The following is a 12,448-nucleotide window of genomic DNA, read 5'->3' on the forward strand; positions in this document are numbered from 1 at the left end:
GACAGGTTTTTACACATTAGAAACGCTCAGCAGAGTGCTTTTTTAATTCACTGTTTTTTAAGTAAGATTAATTTTCACATTTCCCACAGGTTCAGTCTTTAATCTTCTATAGTATATGAGTAGAAAAATATGGTAACAATAGGTAATTGAGGTTTTGAATTTCAAGACTTGGAGCCAAGGTGATGATGCGACAGAAGAGAAAAAAATCAGCCTCTCTCTCTTTCTTTCTCATAAACACCAGTAATGTGCTTTATGAATATTTCTAGGTAGCCCTCCAATTTAAACCGCAACCCAAAACGTAAGCAAGCTAGGGAATGTATCAATAAGTAAGCAGAAGAGACCACGTTCTACCATTCTCAGTGGATTTGTCGATTCTGTATGTTTCCTACAGTCTCGGGCCCCAATTTTTCTTTATTATTTCTCGAAGAAGCATTTTTCTTTTTTTTATATTTTATAAGATAAAGCGGCTTATCTCCTCAACACCGTTCTATTTGTGACTTGGCAAAAAGATCATCCTTAGTTCTCTTGAGAAGGTCACTGAACCCATTGTAAAAAGCCACTGACTTGACTCATTCTGGGAAAAGTAGCAGTTCTTGTTAGACTATTCAGAGAGATCTCAGAGATTTTCTTTATTATAGTTCTACAGAGCACATTTCAGTCCAAAGGTTTAAGGTTGGTTCTCTACACAGCATCAAATCCCCTTAAAGAGAATATTTTCTTTTGTTAATGCTCAGTGAAGAAAATAGAAGATAATCAGTCTTTTTGCTGTGGGGAAATTATAAAAGTAGAAGAAAACTAAGTAGATCAACACATTTAGTGATGTTAAATAGGAACTGGGTCAGAGTTGACAATGTGGTCTTATAGACAGTCTTTCTGAACTCTGCCCTTTAAGGTCTGTTAGGGATGCTTTTGTTTCTAAGACGGCTTTTTTTTTTTTTTGCAAAACCGTTTGTATCATTCTGCCTCTTTTGCTTCTTGTCTGGAGCATGGAACTCACCTTGTCAGCCATATTTTGGAGCTATGGACTTATATTACTGCTGCTTCCTTTTACTTGCAGAATTTCTCGAAACTGTCTGCTACCTCACCCTCCATCCACGTCAATCCTTATAGTCTGACTTCTGCTTTCGCTCTTCTATCAGCACTTTCGTGTTGGCGGGTAAGGGGGAGTGCCAATAAAAACCAGAAGGAGGTTTTAATTTTTTCCCTGTATTTCATTTCCTTTTAAGATAGATCTAAATCATTTTGAATTTTGAATAAGTGCCTACTCACTGATGTCAAGTTCAAGAGAAACTGGCTCTTTAATTGTTTTTCTTTCTTTTTCTGAAAAAGGAAGAAAGCAGTTTCTGCACAATGGAGGAAATTCCATGCTTTGGACTCCCTCTGTCCTTGAGAAGCACAGTGGTATTGCAGAAAGACAACACAATTTTATTGAAGAATCTTAGGTCTCTTTGGTAAAGCTTGGAGGAGAGAGACAATGAAAAGGGATAATCTGATGCTTATCCTGAGCTCTCGTTGCACTGGGCATTTCTGCATTTTGCCACACTCTTGTCCCCTAACTTGACCTGGCAGCCTTCTCCTAGTCCTCCTCACCCCTGCTAGCTTCCTTACAGCAATGCCTGTGGCTCCCTACTTGCTCCTTTTCACATCACCTAGTGGCATCTTACCTGTCAATGGTAGAATTCTCCAGGCCCTGACTTCGGTTGTCTTTCTGCCAGAGCACATCCACTCTCATGCCTCAGCCACTCCCCACATGCTGTGGGCCCCCAGTCACCCGTTCCATACCTGGCTCTCGCTCTGAACTCAAGACCCACGTGTCCCTCTTCTCAAGGCAAATCTCACCCTGCTTATCCCTCAGGCGCCTTATACTTAAAAGGTTCTAACTAGTCTTTCACTGCCTCCCCGCCGTCCCTTCCCAAACATGTGTGTCCTCCTCCTAAACTGCCCCGAGAGGTGGAATCCTGTTGCCTCAGTGTCTTCTTTCACACTCTCATCCTCCATACTCCTCATCCCCAAATCCCTTGTTAGGTCTACTTTCTAAAGAGTTGCTTGGTCTGTTTTCTCTTATCCTCATGACCACTCACCAGCTGTCATTGGGCCATTGAAATTTTCTCTGGCCTATGCCCCTCTCTCTAGTTTCTTTCTTCTCCAAACCTCATCCAGGCCTTTTTTTTTTTTTTTTTTTTTAAATAGGAAAATGATATTAGTATCATACCTAAAAAGCTTAGAGTGGCTTTTGACCACCCAAAAACCTGAGATAAAGTCAACACTTTCAGCTTACTATACAAGAACTTTCATGGTCTGTCTCCAGTTGGCTTGGCCAGATTTATCTTCCACAAGTTCTTCCTCTGTACCAGGTCAAACATGCCAGGACCCTCTGTGACTCCTTGCCAGTACCTCCACTTGGAAAATCCTTTTCTCAGTTTCATTAAATCCTACCTGTCGAACGAGACCCACATGGAATGTGTACCTTGATAATGCCTTCTCTCAGTCTTCTTTCATTCCAAAGGTGTTGGTTCATGCCTCTGTTATAAAACCATAGAAGACGCTGAGAACATCCCTTCTGTAACTGTAGGAAGCCTGAATTTATAATCAATCAATCTAGCATAGATTCCTGGTTTGATGACTTACCTATTGTGTGACCATGAATAAGACATATAACTTATTTTTAATAGATTTAATAGTAAACCACCTAATAAATTTGTGGAAAAAATACGTGAAAGGACTTTGTAGAGCACAGCATTTCATAAATATGTTATTGTTCACTGTCCATGAACACTTTTTCTTTATATGGATTATGCTCTTTCTAGGCCTGAATAGCTACTTTAGTTTTATGGGGTGGCAGGAAAAAACTACACTTATGTCATCGACCATATTTGCTTTTGTTACTGTTCGTATACTTGACTCTTCTTGCCTATTGGATTATATGTTTCTAAAGCTGGAGACTATGTCATACTCCTCATTGCAAACCCTATACTGCCTAAAATATAGTATGGCCTCATTTAATATTTGGTGAATTGAATATGTAACCCTATGTTAAATTATTAGAACTAGTGAATATTAGAACTACTGCATGTTAGTGTACTTTAAGCCAGTGGTTCTTAACCAGGGGAGAGTTTTGTCCCCCAGGGGACAGTTGGTAATATCTGAAAGTGTTTTCTATTGTCACAACTGTAGTTGGGGGGAGTACGATGTCATTCAGTAGACGGAGTCAGGCATGCTGCCCACATCCTACGACGAAGAATTACCCAGTCCAAATGCCATTAGAGATAAGGTTGACAAATCATGCTTTAAACCAAAAAGATTATCTGTAAGAATACCAATTTGGGCCAATATAGGCTTATACTACTAACTACCATAAAGATAAAATAAATGTCAATTAATTAGGTCCAACATTTCATTAGAAGAACAGTTTTGCCATCTTGGGAGATTACTGAACGCTTTACTTTGAGAATTGTTGTAGTGGGAATTTTTATTATCCTCATAGCTCATCTTAATTTATGGTATAAGTTCAATAGAGTAATACTTCACTTGCTTTAAAAATCTGGTTTAATGTATCCTAAACAATAGAACACAAATCCTAGCTTTGCATATATTTTTAATAAGTAGTATCAATGTTTTCAATAGCCTGTGTTTAAATTTTAGAAATACAATCATAGCATAAAATGCTCCCATGAGATTATTTAATTTTTTATTATTCAACTATTATTTTGCAATCGAATAATTAAATAGAATGGACATGCTAACGATAAAGAAACAGAGAATAATAATTCTCTTTATTTTTGCTTATGACCTGAGTTATACATTTGCTACTGCATCAGTTTGAGGCAAGCTATGGTACTGGGAAGGAAGAGGCATGATGGTTAGTTTAGGAACCTGAAAAAACAAAACAAAACTGTTTCAAGATTCTTAAACTCGATAAAGGATTTTCCCTCGATTCTCCTTCTCCATCCCCTTCTTTCTCAGCAGTTGTAAAGGGTGAGGCAAACCTGTAAAGCAGCTCGATCCTTTACTTAGAGTCCACAGCTATGTGGTCCGGTAGTGTTTCAGAGAATGCTAGAGTGGTGGTATTTCTGCCAGCTTCCTGCTAAGACATCGTCATGTTGTATCTTTTGACACTGAGATCACATGGGGGGAAAGGAATAAGAATTAGTTTTCTACATCGAGAGGTTAAATTTTCACCTTTATCTCTTAGTTGAACAAAAGACATTTTTTTCTAGTCCTCTTTCTTTAAAAAAAAAATGAGGATAATAATAATAGCAGTACTTATCCTACAGAAGTGAAATTGCTGGTTTGAGAGTCAGATTTGATTATGTATGTGGCTTTTGAAAGCTAACATACCATAAAAGTGATATGAGTTGTTATATAATGAGTACCCACTTGAGTTTTGAGGAGAGAAACCAAGCTCTTTAAAACTTCTAGAAGTCTCCTGTTTTACTAACAATATGGCAGTAAGTGAAAATATTTTCTCTCGAGGGTCCCAGGAGCTGCTGTTTTGGGTCACTGTCCTTGAAGGTAAAGCAAGTTGTTTGTGAGGAAAATTTGATAGGAAATATGCTACCCCCCCCCACACACACACTCCACCTTTGTAACTTCAAAAATCAGACTCTAATTACAGATATCTTTTCCAGATTGAACCACCACTAATTTAACCAAAAACATGTGTGTATAACAAAAGAACTCGTAAAAGGAACATTTGAGGTTTCACATGAATTTCTGCATAAGACAAACACAGTAAAATCACAGAATTGGCTGATGGACGCTCTGCTGTACTAAAGCTATAAAGGTTTTATTGAATCCTTGGGACTTATAATATCCATTCATCCTTTAAGAGAAACTAAAGGTCTTAATCCACAGAGGATCTTTCCACTGCTTACCAGAGAAGCAAATCCTCCCACTTTGAATGGCACAGTCCAGAGTTTTCTAGAACCCACTGTGATTTGCACTCCTGGTCTCCATCCAGCTCTGTATCAGATGTGCTATGGAGAGGTGTTAGCCCTGTCACTTAGCAAATGACTTGAAATGATATTGGGCACTTAAAAACGAGAATTATTGCAGTATGTTTCTGATTAGAAAAATTGCTTATTTTGCAACTCTTACCCTGGAAAGTTGCCGAATAATGCCAAAAATACGAAATGGACATTCACCAAACAATATAAGTACAATTGACTCATACTCAAGATGAATGTGCCTCGAACAAGACACCCAGAGACTCCTTACTAACCAGGAGGGCTGACGTATAGAGAAGCTGTCCAAAATCCCATGGGAAAGCTCTCAATGTTTTAAGGTGATATTGAGGAAAATTATTCAATCAATTGAATTTCATAAACACTTCTTTTGCTTTGATGCGGCCTCCTGACACATCCCTATTTCTTTTGTCTCATAAACTGTTAAGAGAAATCTCTGAGAAGCTGAGCAGACCTGTACACTAGACCATGAATCTTAGAGGCCATCAGCTAGACACGATAGACAGGCCATGAATTTGTAATGTTACACTTCTTGGAAATGAGTGTTATTGTCCTGACAAATGTTCTCTGGGTGCCAAAACACTTTAATTGGTGGGGGGGAGCGGGGAAGGGAGGTGGAGTCTATCTGCTAAATAGTTACCTAACTCTTTCGTGAATTCTAGGAGGCCAACATATGCATATTTCCAATTCTGAGCATCTTCTGAAATAAATAGAGAAGATATAGGCTTTCCAAGGGAACATGATTTTTTTCTTTGGATTTAAGGCATTCGGAGGTATTACTTTATTCCTTATCACTCAAATTCTTCTGTAATGGTAATAAAAGTAATGATGAAGGCACCATCTCCAATAATCACTGGATTAGCTGGTGATATGCATGCCAGTTACAATGTAGGACATTAGCATAATTTCTGGGCTAAATATTTTTCATAAAAATGAACTAAGGTGAAATAGCTGGGTAAAGGTGGAAGAAAAATTCAGGATCACAAATATTTTTCCAATATCGATCAAAATAAATTTTTAAAAGGTAAAAAGGAAAGCTAGAACTTACTAGTTGCAATCAAACCTAGGACACTAATTTTACAGTAAAAATTTCTAAAAGTGGTAGCCAAGGAAAGAACTACACATGGTTCTGCAGAGATTTAAGCAACAGTCAGACTAATCGCCATCAGCACTCCTAAGAAAAGAATGATAATCAACAAAATCTCATGAAATTCATCGGTGTAGGAATAATTAGGTTCCTTTCATTAGAGAACTGAACAAGTAGAACAGAAAAAAGGTACACAGAGGTATCATAGAGGAAACGTTCCCCTAAATGAAGGAAGACAGAATCTGTAGATTGAAATGGCATGTGGTCTACAAGGACAAATTGATGAAAGGAGTTTACATGGGAACCTCCCTCCAAATAAAAGCCAAAGACCTTCAGTTACCTCAAGGCCTCCATTTTCTCTCTGACCTCATCTCCTACGCATTCTCGGCTGCACCCTCTCTGCACTGGCCACGCTTACTTCCTGGCTGACACTGGTTACACCAGAGTATGCCCGTGCCTTGTGGTCTTTATGTCTATTCTTCTTTATGTCTGGAAGGCTCCTCACGGGACATTCACGTGCCCGGTTCCTTACCCCCATTAACTCCTTGTTCAAATATCACCTTCCCCATAGGGCTGACCCTGCCCACCCCCTTAAAATTGATGCAGAATATCGAGCTCTTCCTATGCTATTTTCCTGCTTGATCTTCTCCAGAGCAATTACCATCTTCCAAGAGATGATATAATTGACTTTGTATTTTAGTTTCTACCTGTCCCCTCTACTCTGTATTCTGTGTGTGCCCTGAGGGCAGGGCCTTTTTTTTTTTTTTTTTGACTACTGTATTTCCATGCTAAGAAAAAACCAGCAAATTACAGATGATCAGTAAGTGTCTATGAAATAAATGATGTGTGTGGACTATTACATGCAAAAGAAGCTAGAATTCTGTGTTTAAGGAACGAAGAGGAGTTAAGAAATAAAGCAGGCAGGCACCAGGACTAAATCCAGTGGGGGCAGAGGGCGGCTGGAGCCAGTGGCACCAGCTCACAGAGCCAGCTGTGAGCAGCTCTGCCCGGCTCCATGTTCAGTGAGGAGGGTTTACACCACAGAAATCAGCAGTTACTACAGATGAGGGAGATTTTTCCTGGAGAGCTGGTTATTAAACATTTACCAGTACATGGCTGTGGAAGGGAAACAGAACTAAAATTGGAATCAGATGATTAAATTTGAATCCCTGCTCTACTTACCAGTTCTCATTTCATATTTCCAAATCTCAATGTCCTTAACTTTCTAATGGGAGGGAGGAAACCCATCACACGGGGCAGCTTGAGATGAAACACGGGGCAGTGACGGACGGCGGGGGAACGGGGGGGGGGGGCGGGGGGGGGCGGGGCTGGGGGGCGGGGCGTGCTCCTTCCTGAGCCCTCTCACTCCGCCTGCCCCCCCACAGCCTCTCAGGTGCCGGTGAAAGCATTGGCTGTCCGCTCCGGGATGGGCAGAGTTAGGGACTAACGATATTCATTTGTAATACATTGCTCAGACAGCTTCCAGTATTTTGTTCATGACTTTGACTTTCAATCTATAATTTTGTAGCTTATGCTTTTCTTACTTAGTTTTGGTGTCAAGGTTATACAAGTCTCATTAAAGCAGTTGAGGGGCACTCTCTAATTTTCTTTGAAAAAATTTTTTGTCAGATTGGAATTTTTTTCTTCCTTTGATAGAACTTGCTTGCTTCTAGTGCTGGTGGTATTTTGATAGGCATATTTCTTACTATTGACTTAGTTTATTTAAAGATTTTAAAAGCTATTCGGGTTTGTTTTTTTTAATTCAGTTTTTATGTTATATTTTCTCACAAATTTGTAAATTTTTATCAAGCATTCCAATGTATAAGACAATATACATTCATGATATTTTCTACTTTTTAAACTATGCTGCATGGTAGCTATGTACCACCTTTTATTTGGATTACTTATTTGTAACGTCTCTTTTATTGTGACTCATCAGAAATTTGACTATCTTATTAGTATTTTCAGAGAACTCATGTTGGCTTTATTGATTGTCTCTATTAAATTTTTATTTACTATTACAAGGATTTCTCCAGTCTTTATTATTTTCTTCCTTCTAAGTTCCTCAGATGCATTCTATTCTTTTTTGTTTTTAACATCAAGTTGTGGACTGTTAGCTTCTTACTTCAGTCTTTATTTTTCTTACCTAACATCGGCACTTAAGAATATACGTTTCACTTAATAGCTTAGCCCTAGCCCACGAGTTTTGCTGTGTTGTATATTCATTATTACAGAGTTTTACATATTTTAACATTGCCATTATAATTCATGATTCATGCAAATTGTGTTTAATTTTTTTTAATATGGAGGTAGAGTTAATATCATGTTTAATGCTATTTGCTAATTCAATTTCATCATTGTCTAAGAATGTAAGAAATTTATGTTTTGAAATTCATTAGCACAACACATGGTCAGTTTTCATAAAAGTTCCAGGTGTGCTTGAGAAGTATGTGCATTCTCCATTATGAACTGTCCTTTAGTCCAAGTCTCTTCTTGTTACTGTTTCCTTATATTGTTCAATTCTTCTATATCCATATTCAGTTTTGTCTGTTTTATCTATTAATTACTGAGAAGTATGCTAAATTCTCCCACCATGCTGGTGTTATATTTCCCTTGTGAGTTTCTCAATTTTTGTGTGTATGTTGAACTCTTGTCATTTAAGTGCATACAATATTATATTACACACACACACATACACACACACACATCAAATCATATCTTCATGGTAAAGCTTTATCACTAATAATGCTTCATGATATAAAGTCTTTTTGGCCCATTACTAGCATAGCCATACTGGCTTTCTTTCAGTGAGTTTTGCCTGGTGCATCTTTTCCCCACGTCTTGACCTCAACCAGTCTGTATCTTAATGTGTCAAATTGGTCTGTTACAAAACATACACCTGGAGTTTGTTTTTCTCATTTCCTGCCTTCTAAGTGGTAGTGATTTTTTTTAAATTCATTTTTTTCTTTTTATATTACAGGAGGTTATACATTTTATTCAGATCATTTTAGTGATTACACTTAAAATAACAACATGAATAATTGATGTAACACAGTCTAAAGTTATTATCTTTATTCTCTTGTTACATAATATAAGGACTTTATAAGAGTTTAAAACCAATTCTGTCTTAAATGTTATTTCTATACAATGAATTATTTCAATCTTTTTAAAGTGCTAAAATCAAACATTATTTGTTTCAAACAGATTATTTAGATCTAACTGTGAGTTTATCATTTCCTTTGCTCACCCCTCCTTAGTGGATCTTCACTCTCTCTTTTGAGAACATTTTATTTGTTCATGATACACTTCTTTTACTGTACTGTTATCTTATTGTATATTCTTTTTATTTTTGTCTTCATGCTGGACTGATAATTTAGCCATGGATGGACTTCTTAGTTAATAATTATTTTCTCACAGCATTTTGAAGATATTAATCCATTATTACTTTTGAGAAATCAACTGCCTCTTTAATTACTGTTCCTTTATGATTAAGCTCCCTTTTCTCTGACTTTTTTTAGTAATCTTCTCATGGTTAATATACAGAGGGTACCAAAAAAATGTATACACATTTTAAGAAAGGAAAAGTGTATTGTGTATTAAAATTGTAGTACTCAATATATACCCATAACAAAAGATGGATAAAAGTCACGTTTGACTTCTGCAATTACAAGAGGTGCTCAAAGTGGTTACCATCAGCGTCCAGACACTTCTGATTATGGTGAACTACTGCTTGAGCAACGTTGACCAAGGTGTCCACTTGTATACACTTTTTTGGCACCCCATATGTAATCTCTCACTATCATAAATGCCTCCCTTATAACCTACCTGAAGTCCTTTATGTGTTAGTAAGATGATTTTCCTTAATTTTATTGTTTCCTTAATCTTATGGAAATTATATTATTTATGGTTATTTATAATTCCTTTATTGATTATTTCATTTAATTAGCATTTATTCAATATCTTCTACATGACTGAATTGTTCTACCTACCATGAATGAAGGAACAAACAAAGCAGAGTGGGCTCATGCTCGCATAGAGTTGATCTTCTACTTCAGACAATTAAGCCCTGCCTCATTCTTCCCCAGGCTATAGAAACATTGAGATCATTTGCAATTTTCCTTATGTAGTTAATTTCCCACCCCTTAATAATTCTCGTTTTCCTCCTAAGGCTCCTTAACGCTGGCTGTGCTCCCCTGGGTCTGTCAGAGTCTGTTAGTGATGAGTAGGTACAAGGCTCTAATCAGGGCTCCAGCGTCTCATACATAAAAGTTCTCTTTAATTCCAGAGACACCGGGGAGCATTCAGAGTGGAGTTCAGGACACCAGGTTCCTCATTCAATCATCAACAGCAGAGTGGTCTTGAACAAATTCCTAAACCATTCTGGGTTCCAAGTTCCTAAATTCTAAAATGAAGTGGTTTCAATGATTTGTTAGGTTCTTCTAGTGCTACTTACTTCATTTTCCAAATTGGGGTAAAGTGGGCATCTTGATGATGAGCCCTGAAATTCACCCCCTCCTGTTCAATTGTAGAGATGAAGAGTGTTTCTTGCATAAGAGCATTCATATCAGGAATGACTTCATCTGCAAGGACAGAAAACCCAACTGGTGGCTTACGCAGGAGGACACTGACCCTCTTCCATGACAATAAATAGGTAAGTTCAGCGTTGGTCTAGCCGCTTACATATGTCACCAACGGCTTGCGCTGCTCTATTTTTGCTTTGCCATCATTTCCAGAAGCACTTGTTCTCAGTGTTGCAGATGGCAGCCATGCCTTGGTGCATTGCATCCGCATTTGAAACAGCAGAAGGGGAAAGCAGGAAAAGCTGAAGAGGCAAAATGGGCCGTAGCTACTAAGTCTGGCCTTTTTAGAAAAGCTCTCTTGGAAATTTCCTCCACTGACCTCTATGAACATGTAATTGTCCAGAACCATGTCACATGGTTATTTCTGTCTATAAGGAACCATGAAAATTGAGTATTTTTAGCCTTTCCAATAGAGGAAGCTAACATATATTTAAATTCTAAATAGTCATTACCTATTTTGCCTTTGTGGAAAAAAGCAAACAAACAAAAAAAAACACCTTAAATATAGGAAACCGCGGGCTAAGGAAAAACATCCAATCACAATAAAAGGAAACAAGATAAAATCAATGACAGAATGTAAAGATTAACTGAAAGGGTGAACTTTTGAATAAAATCTGTGTTTTCTTTGCTCTACATTTTAATCACGTCAGATGTTCCCTTAAGACAAAGGAAGGTGCCTTCTATTACCTCTGTTCTAATACACATGTATGATATAACAATACAGAAAGAGCAAGAGAGACAGAGTCAATGGGAGTTAATGTGGTTGCTTGCTGTTCTCAAGCTACGATGCCATTTATTTGATGATGATCACGTAGCTTTTAATCATATACAATGGAATGCGTGTTGTCAATCCATTGAGTTTACCCTGTGGACTTCTCTTTGCATAGGTGAAAATGGATATAAATGAATTCCCTGCCAGCATTACATACACACACACACACACACACACACACACACACATACACACACACACACACCCTCTCTAGTGCATATGGCTCTTAATGCTTAATACTAAAGTTATGGCACTAGCCTGACTGCTGAAAGCCTCAAATGCTGTGATGTAATGAAAAGTGTATGAGATTCAAGGTCACAAGTATGGATTCAAGTGCTTGCCTCTGTGAATCTCATCAACTTTATTATCTGTAAAAACAAGAAAGGGAACATCACTACTCGTACCACGTGATTGTCATAAGAATTCAATGAGTAGAAATGCACCATTGTATTTTGAGAGCATTAAGATTCATCATTCTACCAATTTCATGGAGAAATGGGCAAAGAGATAATTACTTTATAATACGATAATTATTAAAATGGAAATATATATACGCTCAGGTGAAAGAGTACAAAGAGTCTGTAAATCTGTGTAGGGAAACAGAAGGGCTGCTCAGAGAATGCAATCCTTGAACTGAGACTTTTAAGAACAAATACCATCTTGTAGGAGGATAAGGTGTGTGAGGGAATTTGGGGAAGAAGGGGAGGAGCCAAGAATGCCAGTGGTTCAGAACGACCGAATGCAATATATTAAGAGAGATATGATGGATAGACGGTGGACAAAGGAATAAAGGCCAGATCATAGAGAAACTCATATGCTTGATTAAGGAGGCACATTTTATTGTGTGAGATAAAAGAAGAGTGGACAAACTGTGAGACAGATAAAGAACAGAGAGTGAAAAAAGGAAAGAGCAAGTGAGTGCTCCCATCACTCTGTGCAAAATGGATTGGAAGAGACTGCGAAGCCAGGGAGGAAACCATTGCAACTATCCTGCGTGGAAGGATGGAAACTACACTATGGATACGTCTGAGAGTGAGTTCAAGAT

This window comes from Rhinolophus sinicus, chromosome 3 (genome assembly GCF_057876585.1).
Source record: "Rhinolophus sinicus isolate RSI-liver-muscle chromosome 3, RSI-T2T, whole genome shotgun sequence".
NCBI lineage: Eukaryota > Metazoa > Chordata > Mammalia > Chiroptera > Rhinolophidae > Rhinolophus > Rhinolophus sinicus.